Source organism: Tursiops truncatus, chromosome 11 (assembly GCF_011762595.2).
Source record: "Tursiops truncatus isolate mTurTru1 chromosome 11, mTurTru1.mat.Y, whole genome shotgun sequence".
NCBI classification, from domain to species: Eukaryota; Metazoa; Chordata; class Mammalia; order Artiodactyla; family Delphinidae; genus Tursiops; species Tursiops truncatus.
In genome coordinates this window covers 6949928-6969823 of record NC_047044.1, presented here as the reverse complement: position 1 = coordinate 6969823, position 19896 = coordinate 6949928, and the positions used below count along the sequence as shown (strand labels likewise).

General features: G+C 41.8%; 1 protein-coding gene across 1 annotated transcript in view; it reads left to right on the top strand.

Annotated features, from left to right (window-relative positions):
• The window catches only part of WBP2NL (WBP2 N-terminal like), a 37047-nt gene extending 33890 nt beyond the window's left edge, over nucleotides 1-3157 (top strand). The window contains exons 7-8 of the mRNA XM_033865682.2: nucleotides 1773-1842; nucleotides 2868-3157. The gene's annotated coding sequence lies outside the window, so the exon portion shown is untranslated. The remainder of the gene's footprint in view (nucleotides 1-1772; nucleotides 1843-2867) is intronic.
• Nucleotides 3158-19896: the final 16739 nt, after the last annotated feature.

Here is a 19896-nt window from a genome sequence, read left to right as displayed (position 1 = left end):
TATGCTCGTTAGTATTCAAGGCTCTGCAAGGTCTGGCCCTTCCAGTGACCTCTCCAGCCAAGTGACCCAGCTGAGCATGACCTTTGCCTCTGTACCTTCCTCTCCACGTGTTCTACTCATCTTTCAAAACAGCCCAGAAGTCCTTTCTTCTAAGAAGCTTTTTCTGAACTCCCTTTCTAGGATAATTGCCCTTCTACTGAGCTTGTATGGTACCCTTGGAGTGTTTCTGGTGAAATACTGTGCCAGTCCTATTGGGATTGTCTGTGTGCTCATCTCCTCCACAACCCGTGAGCTCCTTGAGAGCAGAGCCTGTATCTCATTGCAGGGGTGCCTAGCAGAAGGCACCGCATAGAGTGGGTGTCTAGTAAACATTTGTAGAGTGAATAAATTGTGTTTATTCACTCTACAACACGAGTAAATTGTGTTTCTTGATTTATGATATACACATACATATACAACACATTCATATACCACTGAGTTCTGGCCACCAACTAAAGATTATAATTTGCAGAATTGGTTTTGTTTGGCAGACAGAAAGGATTAGAAATTAAAATTTCAGACTTTATAACAAATATTGGTGAGGATGTGGAGAAAAGGGAACCCTTGTACATTGTTGATGGGAATGCAAATTGGTGCAGCCACTCTGGAAAACAGTATGGAGTGTCCTCACAAAACTAAAATTAGAACTACCATATGATCCAGCAATTCCACTCCTGGGTATATAGCCAAAGAAAATGAAAACACTAATTTGAAAAGATATATACACTCCAATGTTCATAGCAGCATTATTTGCAATAGCCACGATATGGAAGCAACCTAAGTGTCCATCAACAGATGCATGAATAAAGAAGATGTGGTGTGTGTACACACACACACACATGCACGCACACGCACACAAAATGGAATACTACTCAGGCATTAAGAAAAAGAATGAAATTTTGCCATTTGCAACACCATGCATGGACCTGGAGGGCATTATGCTAAGTGAAATAAGTCAGACAGAGAAAGACAAATACTGTGTGATATCACTTACATGTGGAATCTAAAAGAGAAAACAAACTAGTGAATATAACAGAAAAAGAAACAGACTCACAGATACAGAGAACAAACTAGTGGTTACCAGTGGGGAGAGGGCAGGGAGGAGGGGCAGGGTTCAAACTACTACATATAAAATAAATAAGCTACAAGGGTATATTGTACAGTACAGGGAATATAGCCAATATTTTATCATAACTATAAATGGAGTATAATCTTTAAAAATTGTGAATCACTATGTTGTACCCCTGAAACTTATATAATATTATAAATCAACTTTACCCCAATAAAAATAAATAAATAGATTGACATAAAAAATTTTTTTTTTGGACTTTGGAGAAAGCTGTCTCTTCTCTGGCCGATTGAGTTGAACAGCCCTGAAGGCATGGTTATATTTCACCTCTTCCTACCTCACAGCCACAGTTTGTATGGTTCTTACTGGCCAAAGCCACCACGGGCAAGGGGGTCCCATAGAACTCATCTGGTGTTTAAAGGCCTTTGAAAATGACCTAATGACTATTACTATAGCTAGGTGCCAGGCAAGTGCTAAAGCACTTCAGAGGCGTATCTCACCATAGCAATCCAGTGAGGATGAAAATCTATTAATATCTTCATGTTACAGCTAAGCACACTGAAGCTTGGCAACCTTAGGAAATGAAAGAATCCACAGCTGTTGAGGTGGAGGCAGGACATGGACCCTCACCTCTGCTCCTGAGCATCCTCTCTTCATCCCACAGGTGCCAAGCGTAGGAGGCGTCCCCTGTGCACGTAGCGGCCTGATCCTCTCCACACACCCGTGAGGTCCTGGTGAGCTCTGAGTCTCTTTTCCTGCTGCAGGCTTGATCCCTGGTGATCAGAGGGCTTAGAAAATCAACTGTGTCAAACGTGGTTTAGCAGGTCAGAGGAGGGCTCAGATTTCTCACAGGACCAGTAGATTGGTTCCAGATCTTCTGCTGCCATGTAATTGGGGTGCAGGGCTTGCTGAGAGCCTGAGGTCAGCTGCCCTTGAGTCAGCTCAACTGGCACCGGAAAGAGATCTTTGGGTTTTTCATGGCCTTATGCCCTCATCTCCCATCACAGCCCCAGACCTAAAGGTCTTAATTGCCTTAGCGATGGCTCCGAGTAAAGGGTACTTATAACAGATGGGAAGGTGAAGAGTTTGAGAGGGGCAGTAATTAGGTCAATTGACCAGCCCGTTTATTAACTATCTATTCGTGCCCAGCACCCTGCCAGGCACTTCACATGCATAATCCAGTGAGGTGGGTGCTTGGACTCCAATCTCATAGATGAAGAAACTGGGCCCGAGGGAGGAGCAAATTGTCAAAGGCGCACAGCTGGCTGGAAAGCGACAGGGCGAGATCCAAACCTAGGTTTCCCTTTTCATTCAGACACTCATTTGTTGAGTGCCTTTTGTGTGCCATTTCTATGCACTTTATCAGTCAACAAAACAAACAAAAATTCCTGCTCTTATGGAGCTTACATTCTACTAATACGAAGACACAGTCAATATATTTTTAATATATATATATATATAAAATGTTATGATATAACTAGGCGTATCATATTCATACTGCTGGAAAAGCAAAGACAGAAGTTATTAAGAGCTATGAAAAAATATAGAGCAAAGTAAGGGAGATTGGGAAAACTGGAAGATTGGCAGAGGGAGCAGATTGTAATACAGCCTGGTTGAGAAGGTAATATTTGAGGAATGATTTGAAGGGTAAAGGAGATGAGGGAGTAGCCACGCGGATATCTGGGGAAGAGCGCTCTAGGCAGAGGGAACAGCTAGTGTAAAGGCAGCTTAATTCCCAGGTTTCTTCCCTTATACCCAGTGCCTCAAAACACAGATGAATGCGAGAAGACTCCTGTTCTCAAGGAAGGAAAATGCTTGAAAACAGACCGCAAGCCAACCAGAGTGAGAGAGATCCGAACCAGCAAGTAAAACAGTTTGGGGATGGAGACTGATTTCTGCTCCCTTTCCAGACTGATTCCTAAAAAGGTTGTCGTTAGAAAACAGGCCTCCTTCCTGTCTATGTCCTGAGGATAAAAGAGAAGTCAGTGTAACCGAAGAAGCTAGGGTCACCCTGGTTTTCACCCCTGATTAAAGCCTGCTTGCTGTTGCATACCGCTCCTTGGCCTTGGGTCTCTCTGTTTCTGAGGGCATCTGTGATATGCATTTCCTGGCGCTGTTCCCTTGGGGCCTCCCAGTAGGGCAGCTTGGATGCACCCAGGCTCTCAGCTTCAGGCTGGGTGCTGCACTTGTCCTGCTTCAACTGTTCATTGTCTGGTTCCAAGAGAGATGGATCTTCTCAGCTGAAGTCTCTGAATCCCCTTGATGGAGCACTTGCCTAAGTCAGGGAAGCCCATTCTCTGACTCTCCATGGAGAGGAGGGCCAGAATAAATTGATGTGAGAGCTTGTGGGACGACCACTTGTTTGTCGTACTGCCCAATATTGTGCCCTGGGCTTCCTAAGGATCAGTTCAGGTTAAGTACTTACTGAGGCTGCTCTGAGCCAGTCCTGTGCTCTGAGGAATCTGATATGCCCTGATCTCGAGGAGTAAACAGACTACCCCAGAGATAGACAATTTCATTACATTTTCCAAGTGTCCACCTTGTCTTGGACTCCACCCATCCCTAAAATATAAGATGGAAGCAGATAAGTACCACACCCTCTGTGTGGTCCCTGCAGGGAGGTTGTCTAGACCTCCTCCTGTTGGCTTGCTCTGCTGGTCTTATCTTCTCTGGTCATCAGACCTCTGATATGGCCTTGGCATACCTCAATATGGGCAAAAATAAATAGATATAAATAAATAAATAAAGCTGGAAAGGAACTTCCCTGGCGATCTAGTGGTTAAGACTCTGAGCTTCCATGCTTCCATTGCAGGGGGCATGGGTTCTATTCCTGGTCGGGGAACTAAGATCCCGCATGCCTCGAGGCACTGCCATAAATAAGTAAATAAAGGAACTAATTTAGAAATATTTCTGCTCAGGCTTGGGTTTTTCCCTTGGACCCAATTATGGCATTAGACTTCTGGCTTTTACCTGATGACCAATGAGAGAGACACTCCTAATTCCTTACATAAGTGCAGTGATAGAGGTCAGCACAGGGTTCAGAGGAGCGGTTCTGGCCAGCCCAAGTTGGTTCTGTAGGCTTCCTGGAGAAGGGGCTGTCTGCGTTGTTTTGATGCCCCAACCAGGAAGGCCTTTGGTCTGGGCATGTGGTCCAGCTTAGTAAGGAGACCGGTTGTCCCCTTGTGCCTGCACATCCTTCTGCTCCCTTCACAGACTGATTCCTAAAAAGGAGAAGAGCAGGTAAGGGGCTTGGAAGTCAACATTCCCATCCTCACAGCAAGAAAAAAAAGCTGAATAAATTGAAAATCAGTTACTCTTCTTAGATCCATCAGAGAATTGAAGGCCTCAGGGCAAACTGCTGTCTGCAAAACTGGGGAGACAGGTGGATACAGAGAACCACGATTCACCGAAAACAAAACTCAAGAAAGGAAACCCCACCCATGGAGCCAGCATCAGGGTAGGAAAACTTAAACTGCAGTTGACGAATTGCTGGAGGCAATTCAAGCTTGTAGGCAAGCTTGAGAGTTAAAAATTTCAGGGGTCCAGTCCTTGGGAGGAGTCCAACATTTCTGTGAGTTCTACCTCTAGGAGCCCTACCAGCTCCCCACAGTAAAGAGTGGAGAAAAGAAAAACCCTTTGTACTTCCAGCAGGGGTAATGGAATAGTAGCTATTTTGAAATTACACCCAAAGCCTTTTATTCCCTTAACATGGCCTATTCTCAAGAGAAATCATTTAACCAGGGTCTAATTGACTGGGGTTTTACCAGAGCCTAACTGACCCAGGGAGGGAGAATACCCAACTCCAGTCCACTGTAACCTTTCATGCAGAGGAAGGGAAATGTCCAAGTCCAGCCCTAATTAGTCTTTCTGCCTCCACTAAGGGGGGTGGAATCCCCCTTAGTGGGGTACAACTGGGGTACACTTGTGAAGGTCAAAGCCCAGGGGCAGAAGTCACTAAAAGTTTGACACCTAATCATAGAACTATAGAATTCTTCCTTTCCCCTAGCACCGTACCACCACATCCACAGGGCCCCTGCCTAACAACAGGGGATTACAACTGAAAGAACTGCACATCACAGACCTTATTTAAGCAGTCTCTAGGGAAACACAAAGACAACAGAGGAGACAAAAACTTGGACACCAGAGGAAATTTTAGTCTCTCACACCTGCAGATACAGCAAATAATAAACACAGCCTAATTGCAAGCCAGATAAACATAAGGCCTTACACTACAGGCCTATTTAACTCAGTTCCTTTTACATAGTATATCATGTCTGGCTTTTAGCATACAACTACAAGGCATACTAGAAGACAAAAAACACAGCTTGGACAGGGCGAGAATCAGAACCAGACTCAGACATAGCAAAAATGTTGGGATTATCAGACTGGGAATTTAAAACAACTGATTATTAAGAGCTCTAATCGAAAAAGTGGACAGCATGCAAGAAAAGATGGATAATGTAAGCAGAGAGATGGAAACTCTAAGAAACAATCAAAAGTTACCAATGCTCCTTGAAAGACACAATCTACCAAAACTCACACAAAGAAAAATAGATAATCTGGATAAGCCTATCTCTATTAAATAAGTTGAATTCAAAACTAATAACCTTCCAAAAAAGAAAGCACTAGGCCCAGATGGGTTAACTGGTACAAAACATTTAGGGAAGAAATGATACCAGTTCTGTACAACATCTTCCAGAAAATAGAAGCAGAGGGAATACTTCCTAAATCATTCTAGGCAACCAGCATTATCCTCATACCAAAACCAGATAAGGAAAGAAAGAAAACTGCAAATCAACATCTCTCATGAACAAAAAGGCAAAATCCTCAAAAAACTAGTAAATTGAATTCAACAATATATAAAAAGAGTTATACACCATGACTAAGTGGAATTTATTCCAGGTATGCAAGACTGGTTTAACATTCAAAAATCAATTAATATAATGCGTTGTATCAACAGGCTAAAGAAAAATCATATGATCATATCAACATGCAGAAAAACATTTGACAAAATCCAACACACATTCATGATAAAAACTGTCAGTAAACTAGGAATAGAGAGAATTTCCTCAATTTGATAAAGAGCATGTACCAAAAAAACTCTATAGCTAACATTAAACTCAATGGTGAGCAACTAGATGCTTTCCTCCTAAGATCAGGAACAAGGAAAAGACATCCCCTCTTACAACTCCTATTCAATGCTGTGCTGGAAGTCCTAGCTAATGCAATAAGACCAAAAAAAAAAAAAAAATCAGTTTTACTTTTTTCCAAGTCTGTATACATTTTATTTCCTTTTTTATCATGATTTTTATGATTATCTAGGTAGAAAATCCCAAAGAATCGACAAAAAACAAAAAACCTCTGAAACTAATAAGGAATTATAGCAAGGTGGCAGAATACAAGGTTAATATACAAAGTCAGTTGTTTACCAGCAATGAACAATTGGAATTTGAAACTAAAACACAATACTATTTACCAAAATAAAATTAAAATAAAATAAAAAGAAATACTTAGGTATAAATGCAACAAAATATGTACAAGGTCTATGTGGGGTAAACCTATGAAACTCTGATGAAAGAAATTCTAAATAAATGGGATAGCAAGAATTCTAAATAAATGGGTTAGCAAGAATTCCATGTACAGGGATAGCAAGAATCAATATTGTCAAGATGTCAGTTCTTCCCAATTTGGTCTATTCAATGTAATCCTAATCAAAATTCTAGCAAGTTATTTTGTGGATATCAACAAACTGATCCTACATTTTATATGGGGAAGCAAAAGACCAATAATAGCCAACACAATACTGAAGAACAACAACAAAGTTGGAAGACTGTCCCTATCCAACCTCAAGACTTTATATAAAGATAGAGTAATCAAGACAGTGTGGTGTTGGTGAAAGAATAGACAAATAGAGCAGTGAAACAGAATAGAGAGCCCAGAAACAGACCACACAAATGTAATCAACTGATCTTTGAAAAAGAAAGACAATTCAGTGGAGAAAGAATAGTCTTTTCAATGAATGGCACTGGAACAACTGGACATGGACATGCAAACAAAAAAATCTAGACACAGATATTTTACAAAATTAACTCAATAAGCATCAGAGACCTAATGTAAATGCTAAGCTATAAAAATCCTAAAAGATAACATAGGAGAAAAACTAATGACCTTGGCTTTTTGATGAGTTTTTAGAAACAACACCAAAAAGCACTATCCATGAAAGAAAAAATTGATAAGCTGGACTTCATTAAAATTAAAAAGTCTGCTCTGTGACGGACACTGTTAAGAAAATGAAAAGACAAGCCACAGACTTGGAGAAAATATTTGCAAAAGACACATATGGTAAAGGACTAGTATCGAAAATATACAAAGAACTCCCACAAGTGAACAATAAGAAGAAAAACGACCCAGTTAAAAATGGGCAAAAGATCTGAACAGACACCTCACCAAAGAAGATATACAGATGGCAAATAAGCATATAAAAAGATGCTCTGCATCATATGTCATTAGGGAATTGCAAATTAAAACAATGAGCTACCACTACACACCTATTAGAATGGCTAAAATTCAAAACACTGTCCACACCAAATTCTAGCAAGGTTTTGAAGCAACAGGAAGTCTCATTCATTTGCCGGTGGAAATATAAAATGGTACAGCCACTTGGAATATAGTTTGGTAGTTTCTTATAAAACTAAACATACTCGGGACTTCCCTGGAGGTCCAGTTGTTAAGACCCCACACTTCCACTGCAGGGGGTGGGGATTTGATCCCTGGTCGGAAAAATAAGATCCCAAAGGCTGCACGGCTTGGCCAAACAAACAAACAAAAAACTAAACATACTCTTACCACATGGTCCAGCAATTGAGCTCCTTGGTATTTATCCAAATGAGTTGAAAATCTATGTCCTCACAAAACTCTGCACGTGAATGTTTATAGCAGCTTTATTCATAATTGCCAAGATATGGAGGCAACCAGATATTGTTCTTCAATAGCTGCGTGGATAAACAGTGGTACATCCATACAATGGAATATTTTCAGCGATAAAAAGAAATGAGTTATCAGGTCATGAAAGTATACCTTAAAGGCAAATTGCCAAGTGAGAGAAGCCAATCTGAAAAGGCTACATACTGTATAATTCCAACCCTCTGATGTTCTGGAAAAGGAAAAACTATGAAGACTGAAAAAATTGGTGGTTTCAGGGGTTGAGGTGGGGGTAGGGAGGGATGAGTAAGTGGAGCACAGAGGATTTTAGGGCAGTGAAACTTGTGTGCTGGACTGTAATGGTGGACACAAGTCACACATTGGTCAAAACCTATAGAATATACAACACAAAGAGTGAACCCTAATGTAAATTATGGACTTTATTTTTTATTTATTTATTTTTAAATTTGGCCGCACCACGCGGCTTTCGAGATCTTAGTTCCCCCACCAGGGATGGAACTTGGGCCCCGGCAGTGAAAGTGCAGAGTCCTAACACTGGGCCACCAGGGAATTCCCTTACGGACTTTAGCTAATTATAAATATCAATATTGTCATCAGTCACAACAAATGTACTACACTAATGCAAGATGATAACAGTGGAGACACTGAAGGAGGCCTGGGGGGAAGAAAGGGGGTATAGAAATTCCACGTTCTTCTCAATTTTTCAGTAAACCTAAAACTGTTCTTTTAAAAAAGGGGGTTGGGGGGAGACAGGAGGACTGGGAAGCGCATTAAGCGGGAGAGCCTGTTACTTCCCATGCTTCCTATAGAGGGCTTCTGGGCTTAGTGGCAAAAACCACAATGTGGAAAAGTCTGGGCCTGAATAATTCCTTATTCAGGTGCCATTCTAAGTGCTTTACATATACTATCTCGTTTAATCCTCTAGCAACAATCCTATGCGGTAGGAACTATTAACGTCCGCACTTTACAGGGGAGGAAGTAGAAGCACAGAGATATTTAGTAACTTGTTCAAAATTGCTGCAAGTTAAGCCAAGATTTAAATCTAGATATTAGAACACGTAACTAAATCACCACAGGCAACTTTTTTCTCATTCTATAAACTGGGCAGTCTATTTTAGTGAGGGAAATCACCCCAATTTATTATACTTGCACATCCTGAGTCAGTACAAATACCTCTGTTCCAACCTGGGGAGGTATGGGGTCTCTTTCAGCTGAGAGGTCAGTCTTTGTAGGACCCCCTCCCACAAACACCCTATCCAGGGACTGTCTGGGGGAATAGTTTCTGAAAACTGGTTGAGTTTCTTTAAATAGGAATCCAGGGGAGTCTAGAATGTTAGACTGTTTTTATCAGGGGAGTCTAGAAATGTTAGACTGTTGCGGGAGACAGTGTTGTGGAATAGGTACTTTTCAACCAGTTCCTAACACTTCCGTCTTTATTTACCACCAATGTCTTTGGCTGTGCACATCGCCTCAGTGGTTCCCTTTCCACTGACGCTCAGTCATGGGGGTCTGGCCAGTCCCTCTTCTTCATCTTCACTATAATCACCCCCTGTCCCTGTCTCCCTGTCTCTCATCTGGACCCTTGCACAGCTGATTCCAGGCTCCCTATGTACCTGTCAGGGTCCAGCCAGGAGACAGAAACCACATCATTTATTTGAACAGAGAGATAGCTGTGCAGCCATAAGCACTATCTAACTTCAGAACATTCTCATCACCCACCCCCGCAAAAAACCCATACTCACTAACAGTCACTACCCATTCCCTCTTTTTTTTTCTTAAAGCTTTTTAAAAAATATTTTATTTTATTTTATTTATTTTTGGCTGTGTTGGGTCTTTGTTGCTGCGCATGGGCTTTCTCTAGTTGCAGTGAGCAGGGGCTACTCTTCGTTGTGGTGCGCGGGCTTCTCATTGCAGTGGCTTCTCTTGTTGCAGAGCACGGGCCCTAGGCGCACAGGCTTCAGTAGTTGTAGCTCGTGGGCTCTAGAGCACAGGTGGCGCACAGGCTTAGTTGTTCCGAGGCACGTGGGATCTTCCCGGACCAGGGCTCAAACCCGCGTCCCCTGCATTGTCAGGCGGATTCTTTACCACTGCACCACCAGGGAAGCCCCCCATTCCCTCTTGTCAACCACTTATCTACTTCCTGTGTCTATGGATTTGCCAATTCTAGACATTTCATATAAATGGAATCATACAATAAGCTCTTTTATGTCTGGCTTTCTTCCCTTTGCATAACATTTTCAAGGTCCATCCGTGTTGTAGCACATACAGTATGGATATACCGTATAGGTGGTATGGCACACGGGCTTCTCTCTAGTTGTGGTGTGTGGGTTTTCTCTCTCTAGTTGTGGCACGGGCTCCAGAGCGGTGGGCTCTGTAGTTTGCAGCATGAGGGCTCCTTCGTTGAGGCACATGAGCTCAGTAGTGTGGCGCCCAGGGTTAGTTGCCCCACAGCATGTGGGATCTTAGTTCCCCAGCCAGGGATTGAACCCGCATCTCCTGCATTTGAAGGAGGATTCTTTACCACTGGACTAACAGGGAAGTCCCTCCATCCCTTCATTTTGAGCCTATATGTGTTCTTAAAGCTGAAGTGAGTCTCTTGTAGGCAGTATACAGTTGGCTCTTGTTTTTTTATCCAACTAGCTTTTGATTAGAGAATTTAATCCATTTACATCAAGAGTAATTATAGAGAGAGTTCCCTGGCAGTCCAGTGGTTAAGACTCCATGCTTTGGGCTTTCCTGGTAGCACAGTGGTTAAGAATCCGCCTGCCAAGGCAGGGGACACAGGTTCGAGCCCTGGTCTGGGAAGATCCCACATGCCACGGAGCAACTAAGCCCACGTGCCACAACTACTGAAGGCTGCGTGCCTAGAGCCCATGCTCCGCAACAAGAGAAGCCACCGCAATGAGAAGCCTGCACACCGCAACGAAGAGTAGCCCCTGCTTGCTGCAACCAGACAAAAGTCCGTGTGCAGCAACAAAGACCCAACACAACCAAAAACAAATAAATAAAATAAAATAAATTTATTTTAAAAAAAAAGACTCCATGCTTCCTTTGCAGGGGGAGTAGGTTTGATCCCTGGTTGGGGAACTAAGATCCCGCATGCTGCATGGCTTGGCCAAAAAAAAAAAAAAAAAAAAAAAAGAGTAATTATTGATAGGTAAGGACTTACTAATGCCATCTTTTTGTTTTCTGGTGGTTTTATAGTTCCCTCGTTCCTTTCTCCCTCTCTTGCTGCCTTCCTTTGCGAATTGATGATTTTCTTTAGTGGTATGCGCTGTTTCTCTCCTCTTTATCTTTCGTGTATCACTGTAGGTTTTTGCTTTGTGGTTACCATGAGGTTTACATAAAGACCTTCTAGATACAACAGTTTATTTAATGCTGATAACAACTTCACTCTATTGCATACAAAAACTCTACCTTTTTACTCTCTCTCCCTTTATGTTTTTAATGTCACAATTCACCTCTTTTTATATTGTGAATTCATTAACAAATTATTGTAGCTATAATTATTTTTTAATACTTTTGTTCTTTAGCTTTTATACTAGAGTTAAGTGGTTAACACACCACCATACAGTAAGTCCCCTACATATGAACAAGTTCTGTTCCAGAGCACGTTCATAAGTCCAATTTGTTCATAAGTCCAACAAAGTTAGCCTAGGTACCCAACCAACACAATCGGCTATATAGTACTGTACAGTAATAGGTTTATAATACTTTTCACACAAGTAATACATAAAAAGCAAACAAACACAAAAAATAAACAGTTTTAATCTTACAGTACGGTACTTTGAAAAGTACAGTAGTACAGTACAACAGCTGGCATACAGGGGCTGGCATCGAGTGAACAGGCAAGAAGAGTTACTGACTGGAGGAGGGAGAGGAGGTGGGAGACGGTAGAGCTGAAGGATCGTCAGCCATAGGAGACGGAGGGCAAGCTGCCATTTCACTCACACCTGACGTTGATGGCTCAGGTTCTGGTTCCTTGCTGGATTCAATTCTGTCTGCCCTCCTGAAAAGACAATCCAGTTATGCCTGGGTAGTAGCTCTTTTTTTTCTCATCATAGATGACATGGTAGCACTGAATTGCATTCTGAACAGTTGCTGCAACCTTCGTGTACTGTTCTACATTCGGGTCCTGTGCCTCAAAAACTAACAGTGCCTCCTCAAATAAAGAAAATCCCCTTGCTATTTCCTGCATCGTGAATCTCTTCGGTTCTTCAGTTACTTCTTCCTCTTGTCGCTCCACTCTCTCAATTATTTTCATTTTTGTCTCCATCGTTATCGCTCGGTGCTTCTTAGCAGTACCAGCTACATCACCACTGCATTTATGCTTGCTTCCAGACATCCTGGGCTTGAAATAATGATACTGTACCACTGTACTCTATACAGTACTGTACAGTAAAGTACACAAAAGCACAACCACTTATAGAGGATGCATGCATGTGACAATGTACGCCAGACACATGAACTAACTTGCATGACTGGACATGGGAACGCACGTTCGCATCTTTGAAAGTTCACAACTTGAAGTTTCACATATAGGGGACTTACTGTATTACAGTATCAGAGTATTCTGGATTTGACTATATACTTACCTTTACCAGTGTGTTATGTATTTTCCTATGTTTTCATGTCACCAATTAGCATACTTTCATTTCGGCTTGAAGAGCTCCTTTCAGCATTTCTTGTAAGGCACATCTAGTGGTAATGAACTCCCTCAGCTTCTGTCTGGGGTGGTCTTTATCTCTTCTTCATTTTTGAAGGACAGCTTTGCCAGATAAAGTATTCTTCGTTGGCAGTTTTATTCTTTTAGCACTTTTTTTTTTTTTTTTTTTTTTTTTTTTTTTTTGGTATGCGGGCCTCTCACTGCCGCAGCCTCTTCCGTTGCGGAGCACAGGCTCCGGACGCGCAGGCTCAGCGGCCATGGCTCACGGGCCCAGCCTCTCCGCGGCATGTGGAATCCTTCTGGACCGGGGCACGAACCCGCGTCCCCTGCATCGGCAGGCGGACTCCCAACCACCGCGCCACCAGGGAAGCCCCTTTTAGCACTTTTAATGTATCATCCCATTCTCTCCTGCCCTATAAGCTTATAGGGCAGGAGAGAATGGGATGATACATTAAAAGTGGACAAATCCACTGATATCCTTATGGGGATTCCCTGGTAAGTTACAAGCTTCTTTTCTCTTGCTGCCTCTAAGAGTCTTTCTTTGTCTTTGATTTTTGACACTTTTTATCATAATGTATCTTGGAGAAGATCTCTTGAAGTTGGGTTTGCTTAGTGACTTATAATCTTCATGAACTTGGATACCGATCTCTCTCCCCAGATTTGGGAATTCTCAGCTGTTATTTCTGCCTTCTCCCTCTGTTCTCCTTCTGGGACTCCAGTAACTTGCAGGTTGCTTCTTTTGATGGTATCCTATAGATCATATAGGCTTTCTTAATTCTTTTTTTTGAATTTTATTTTTTTTATATAGCAGGTTCTTATTAGTTATCTATTATATATATATTAGTGTATATATGTCAATCCCAATCTCCCAGTTCATCCCACCACCACCTCCCCTGCCGCCAGCTTTCCCCCCTTGGTGTCCATACATTTGTTCTCTATGTCTGTATCTCTATTTCTGTCTTGCAAACTGGTTCATCTGTACCATTTTTCTAGATTCCACATATATGTGTTAATATACGATATTTGTTTTTCTCTTTCTGACTTACTTCACTCTATGACAGTCTCTAGGTCCATCCATGTCTCTACAAATGACCCAATTTCGTTCCTTTTTATGGCTGAGTAATATTCCATTGTATATATGTACCACATCTTCTTTATCCATTCATCTGTCGGTGGGCATTTAGGTTGCTTCCATGACCTGGCTATTGTAAATAGTGCTGCAATGAACATTGGGGTGCATGTGTCTTTTTGAATTATGGTTTTCTCTGGGTATATGCCCAGTAGTTGGAATTGCTGGGTCATATGGTAATTCTATTTTTAGTTTTTTAAGGAACCTCCATACTGTTCTCCACAGTGGCTGTATCAATTTACATTCCCACCAGCAGTGCAAGAGGGTTCCCTTTTCTCCACACCCTCTCCAGCATTTGTTGTTTGTAGATTTTCTGATGATGCCCATTCTAACTGGTGTGAGGTGATACCTCATTGTAGTTCTGATTTGCATTTCTCTAATAATTAGTGATGTTGAGCAGCTTTTCACGTACCTCTTGGCCATCTGTATATCTTCTTTGGAGAAATGTCTATTTAGGTTTTCTGCCCATTTTTGGATTGGGTTGTTTGTTAATATTGAGCTGCATGAGCTGTTTATATATTTTGGAGATTAATCCTTTGTCTGTTGATTCATTTGCAAATATTTTCTCCCATTCTGAGGGTTGTCTTTTCATCTTGTTTATAGTTTCCTTTGCTTTGCAAAAGCTTTTAAGTTTCATTAGGTCCCATTTGTTTATTTTTGTTTTAATTTTCATTACTTTAGGAGGTGAGTCAAAAAAGATGTTGCTGTGATTTATGTCATGGAGTGTTCTGCCAATGTTTTCCTCTAAGAGTTTTACAGTGTCCAGTCTTACATTTAGGTCTTTAATCCATTTTTAGTTTATTTTTGTGCATAATGTTAGGTAGTGTTCTAATTTCATTCTTTTACGTGTAGCTGTCCAGTTTTCTCATCACCACTTATTGAAGAGACTGTCTTTTCTCCATTGTATATCCTTGCCTCCTTTGTCATAGATTAGTTGACCATAGGTGCATGGATTTATCTCTGGGCTTTCTATCCTGTTCCATTGATCTGTATTTCTGTTTTTGTGCCAGTACCATATTGTCTTGATTACTGTAGTCTTAATTCTTATTTATTCTTTTTCCTTTGTTACCCTCTAACTGGGTAATTTTAAAGTTCCTGTTTTGGAATTCACAGATTTTTTTCCCCTGATTGCTCCATTCTGCTGGTCATTGATGCTCTCTATTGCATTTTTCATTTCATTCATTGTATTCTTCAGCTCCAAAATTTCTGTGTGGTTCTTTTTTTAAATGATTTATCTCTTTGTTAAACTTCTCATTTTATTCATGTATAATTTTCCTGATTTTGTTGAATTGCCTTTCTGTGTTTTCTTGTAGCTCGTTGAGCTTCCTTAAAACAGCTGTTTTGAATTCTTTATCAGGTAAACTGCAGATCTCCATGTCTTTGAGGTCAGTTACTAGAAGATTATTGTTATCCTTTGGTAGTGTCATGTTTCCTTGGTTTTTCACGTTCCTTGGAGTCTCACATTTTTGTCTTCACACTTGCAGTAGCGGGCACCTTCTCCAATTTTCACTAACTGACTTTGGGAGAGAAATCCCTACCATCAGTCCTGCTAGAGACTCTGAGGCTTTCTCAGACCATCTATGGATACACCTCCACCATGCTTCTTGCTCCCTCTTGTGGCAGAATTCTTAAGCTTGTTTGCCTTCTCTTGATCCTGCAACACACCAGGCCAGGTGCTGACAGCCTCCCTTTTGTTTTCCCAAGGGCTGAGCTAAAGCTCAAGTGTGTGGTCTCTCCCTCGCCTGCAGACTCAGGCCGGCTTTCTACAAGCCGTCTGCCAAAGCTCACTCTCACCACCATCAGGAGTGTGCACAGAGAGCTGGCCACGGGTAGGGGTGTGAGTGGGTGAGGCACACAGAGCACTGGAGGTGCCTACGGGCCAAGTGGGGGATCTGCAAGCAAGGTGTCCCCAGCAGCTCCTGGGCAGGCTCCTTGGAGTCTGCAGCACAGTTAGTAGGATCTGCATCCTTTAATGCCCTCCAAGTGTCCTATCTGCCACTCTCCCAGCCTTTTCCCACCCCGGCATCAGCCAGCTCACGACTCTGTACTCTGGATGGCATGAGAGAGGAATGTGCCTCTTTGGCAATGTCCCACACAGCTGGGGAAGTCAGGTGCGCACTGGCATGCTTCACTTTCCCCTGTGGGAGAAATCAACGGCCAAGAACGTCTCACCCAGTACTGAGCTGTGCTGCCTTGGGGGAGGGGTGATGTGGGTAAAATCAAACCCTTCCTCTTTTCCTCTCCAATGTGTCCCAACCTCTATTTTCTTTCTCCAGTGGTGTGCTGGAACTTCTCCACTGGAAACCTGGACTTCCACAAAGGCTCGTTCATCTGTGGGTGATTGTCTAAGACATTGTTCTCCAGGGTCTCCCACACTGTGGCTGAGAGGGGCTGGAGCCGGTTCACAGGCCACTGCAGGGTCTATAGCCAGGACCGAGGTCCGCATGCCTATTACCTGATGCACAGGTGGGTAAGACTTCTCCTGGGTCTCTTGGTACCTGGTGCTGGATCCCACAGGTGCTACAAGGCACTTCTGTCTGTGGATGGATGCCAAATTGTTGTTGAGTGCAGGGATATGTGAGGGCTGTCTTATTCAGCCATGTTGCTGATGTCACCCCACTTGAAAAATTCTTACTCTTTACCCTGAATATCCAGCTGACAGATGATATTCTTCTCCCCTCTCTTCTTGTTCACCCTTTCATGGATGGGAATGATCTGGGAAAGAGCGAGGATGGCTCTATTCCTGGAGCCATCTGATGGGGTAAAGACGGCAGAAAAGTTTGGATAACATTGAATGGGAGAAAGGGAATATTACAAGATTGTACTGCATTTTACCAGGAGTCTGGAAAAAGAAGGATATAGAGCAAGAATCATTAATGGGAAGCTGACATCTGACTCTGATATATCTGATACACACAATCACCAGTAGTGGTAGAGAAGATGTCCATTCCTAATGACACCCAATTCCATCCTTCTTCATTCCTTCTCTTGGGCATCCCAGAGCTGGAAGATGTGCACGTCTGGATGGGATTCCCCTTTTGTGTATACTGTTGCTTTCCTGAGGAATGCTGCTGTCTGTAATCCAGACTGAGCGTATTCTCCACGAGCTCATGTACTGTATTCTAGCCATGTTGGACTCTTATTGACCTGGACTTATTCACGGCCACCATCCCTAAAATGCTGGGCATCTTCTGGCTCACTCTCAGGGATGGAGATATATATATCTATAGATATAGATATAGATATAGTTTTTACTATATATATATATACATATAGTAAAAAAAAAACCAGTTTATCTTCTTAACCATTTTTAAGTGTACACTGCAGTACTGTTAACTATACTCACATTGTTGTGCAACAGATCTCTAGAACATTTTCATTTCGCAAAACTGAAACACTGTACACATTGAACTCCCACTTCCCCCTCCCCCAAACCCCTGCCAACTATCATCCCACTTTCTGTTTCTATAGACTACTTTAGGTGCCTCCGATAAATGGAGTCATACAGTACTTGTCTTTTTGTGACTGGCTTATTTCACTTAGCCTAATATCCTCATGTGTCAGTTCTTTACTTTCGTGGCTGAATAATATTCCATTGTATGGTTAACCGCATTCTGTTTATTCATTGATCAGTTGGAGGACATTTAGGTTGTTTCCACTTTTTGACTGTTATGAACAATGCTGCTATCAACATCTGTATATAAGGTTTTGTGTAGACACATGTCTTAACTTTTTTTGGGTACATACCTAGATGTGGAACTGCTGGGTCATGTGGTAACCCTGCTTAACCATTTGAGGAATTGCCAGACCATTTCCCACAGGAGCTGCTCCAGTTCTACATTCCTGCCAGCAGCATGAGTATATGAGTTCCAATTTCTCCACATCCTTGCTAACACTTATTATTATCTGACTCTTCTAGCCACCCTTTTGGGTGTGAAGTGGTATCTCAGTTGTTTTTATTTGCATTTCCCTAATGGTTAGTGATGTTGAGCATTGGCCATTTGCATATCTTCCTTGGAAAAATGTCTATTCAGATCCTTTGCCCAGTTTGAAGTTAGGTTGTCTTTTTACTGAGTTACGAGTTATTTGTGTATTTTAAATACAAGTACCTTATCAGATACATGAGTTGCAGATATTTTCTCCCATTGTGAGGGTTGTCTTTTCACTCTTTTTAATATAGGCAAATCACAGCTATTAATTTCCCTCTGGTCACTACTTTGACTCCATAAGTTTTGGTATGTTCTGTTTTAGTATTTTTGGTGTTGTGTACTTGTTTTCATTCATCTCAAAGTATATTCCCTTGTATGTGATGAGTCACTTGTGTCTTGCTTTCAAAATTCTCCCTTTGTCTTCTGAGAGTTTGATTATGATGTGTCTAGGTATGGATCTCTTTGACTTTATCCTACTGGTAGTTTGTTGAGCTTTATTGATGTATAGATTAGTATTTGTCATCAAATATGCAAAGTTTTGAGCCATCATTTCTTCAAATATTCTTTCTGCCCTTTCTCGTCCCCTTATGTCTATGCTGCACGGTGTGTCATAGGTCTCTGAGCCTCTGTTAATTTTTCTTCATTTTCCTTTCTATTCCTTGGATAGGTTAATTTCAACAGACCTATCTTCAAATTTGCTGATTTTTTTCTCCTTGGTCATGTCTGCTGAGCCCCTCTAGTGAAATTTTTCTCAGTTATTGTACTTTTCAACTCTAGAATTTCTATTTGGTTCCTTTCTATAAGTTGTCTCTTTACTGATATTCTCTATCTGGTGAGACACCATTCTTACCTCCTCTAGTTCTTTTTTTTTTTCTCCTCTAGTTCTTTAGACATGGTTTCCTTTAGCTCTTTGAACATATTTTAAATAGCTGACTTAAAATCTGGTACTAGGGTAAGTTAAAAACTCTAAAAAGCTTTCTGTTCTTACCAAGATTCTACTGTCTTTCTTGACTGAACACTCTCTGGGTTACTGAAAGCCTTTGGTTAATTTCCAGAGTTTAAAGTTGATTCTGATTATATATGGCAGACTTTTCATTGGTCTTAGAGAGAGCAAACTTTCGGTGGTTCTTACGGGACCATTTTTGTTGACCCTTTGCTTGGACTTTGATTCAAATAAACTATGGAAAAATATTTTTGAGACAACTGGTGGGAGTCCCCACCAGTTGTTGTGGGGACACATGTGTGTCCCCACCATGTGGCCACATGGGTGAGGATTCCAGACTTTCACTGCTGTGGCCTGGGTTCAGTCCCTGGTCTGAGAACTGAGATCCCGCAAGCTGTAGGGTGCAGCCAAACAAACAAACAAAACAAACAAAACAGAAACAAACAAAAACCCAACACACCTGGCAAAAACTGAAAGCAGCCTGGTTATCAGATTAAAACTTTTATTTTGTTGGATAAGAAAATTGTATATTCAAGACCCTATTGCCTGTTAGAGCTACATAGTGGTGGTTAGAGTTTTCTTTGATTTGCTCTCAAATACTCCAGCTTACATGCAAAAGTATGTGAGGGACGAGAGATATGAAATAATGGCACATGTTGATGGTTGTTGGATCTGGGTGATGGGTACATGGAGGTTCACTTACCATTTTAATGTTCAAAAATTTCTATAATAAAATTTTTTTTAAAAAAACAGAAGGGGTACCCTTGGGTCCAGACAAGGCTGCCTTGAACTGGGAAAAATTAATTTAGTCCCATACTGGCCTTGGGCGGAAGGGAGTAAAACAATGTCCTGGAAGATAGCGTGTGCCTTAAGAGAATAAAGGCTAACGTGAGAGAACCAGTCAGGTACCCTCAGGATAAAGTTATACAGCAAGTAAAGACATGTAACTATCTCTGTGTCTGGAAGGCAAAGAAACTGACTGGTCAAATCCATGCTGGTCCTTGGCCCCAACTCCCAAGTCTGGTGGTCTCCACCACATCCCACAGGGGTGGAAAAGATTTCTTTCCTGGGGCTAGCAAAAGAAGTGTTTCTGCCCGAAACCATTCTGCTTGGCTTGCCCAGCACTATGACCAAGACCCAAAGCTGGAGCTATGCATAGGGTGACAGACCTCAAAGGGC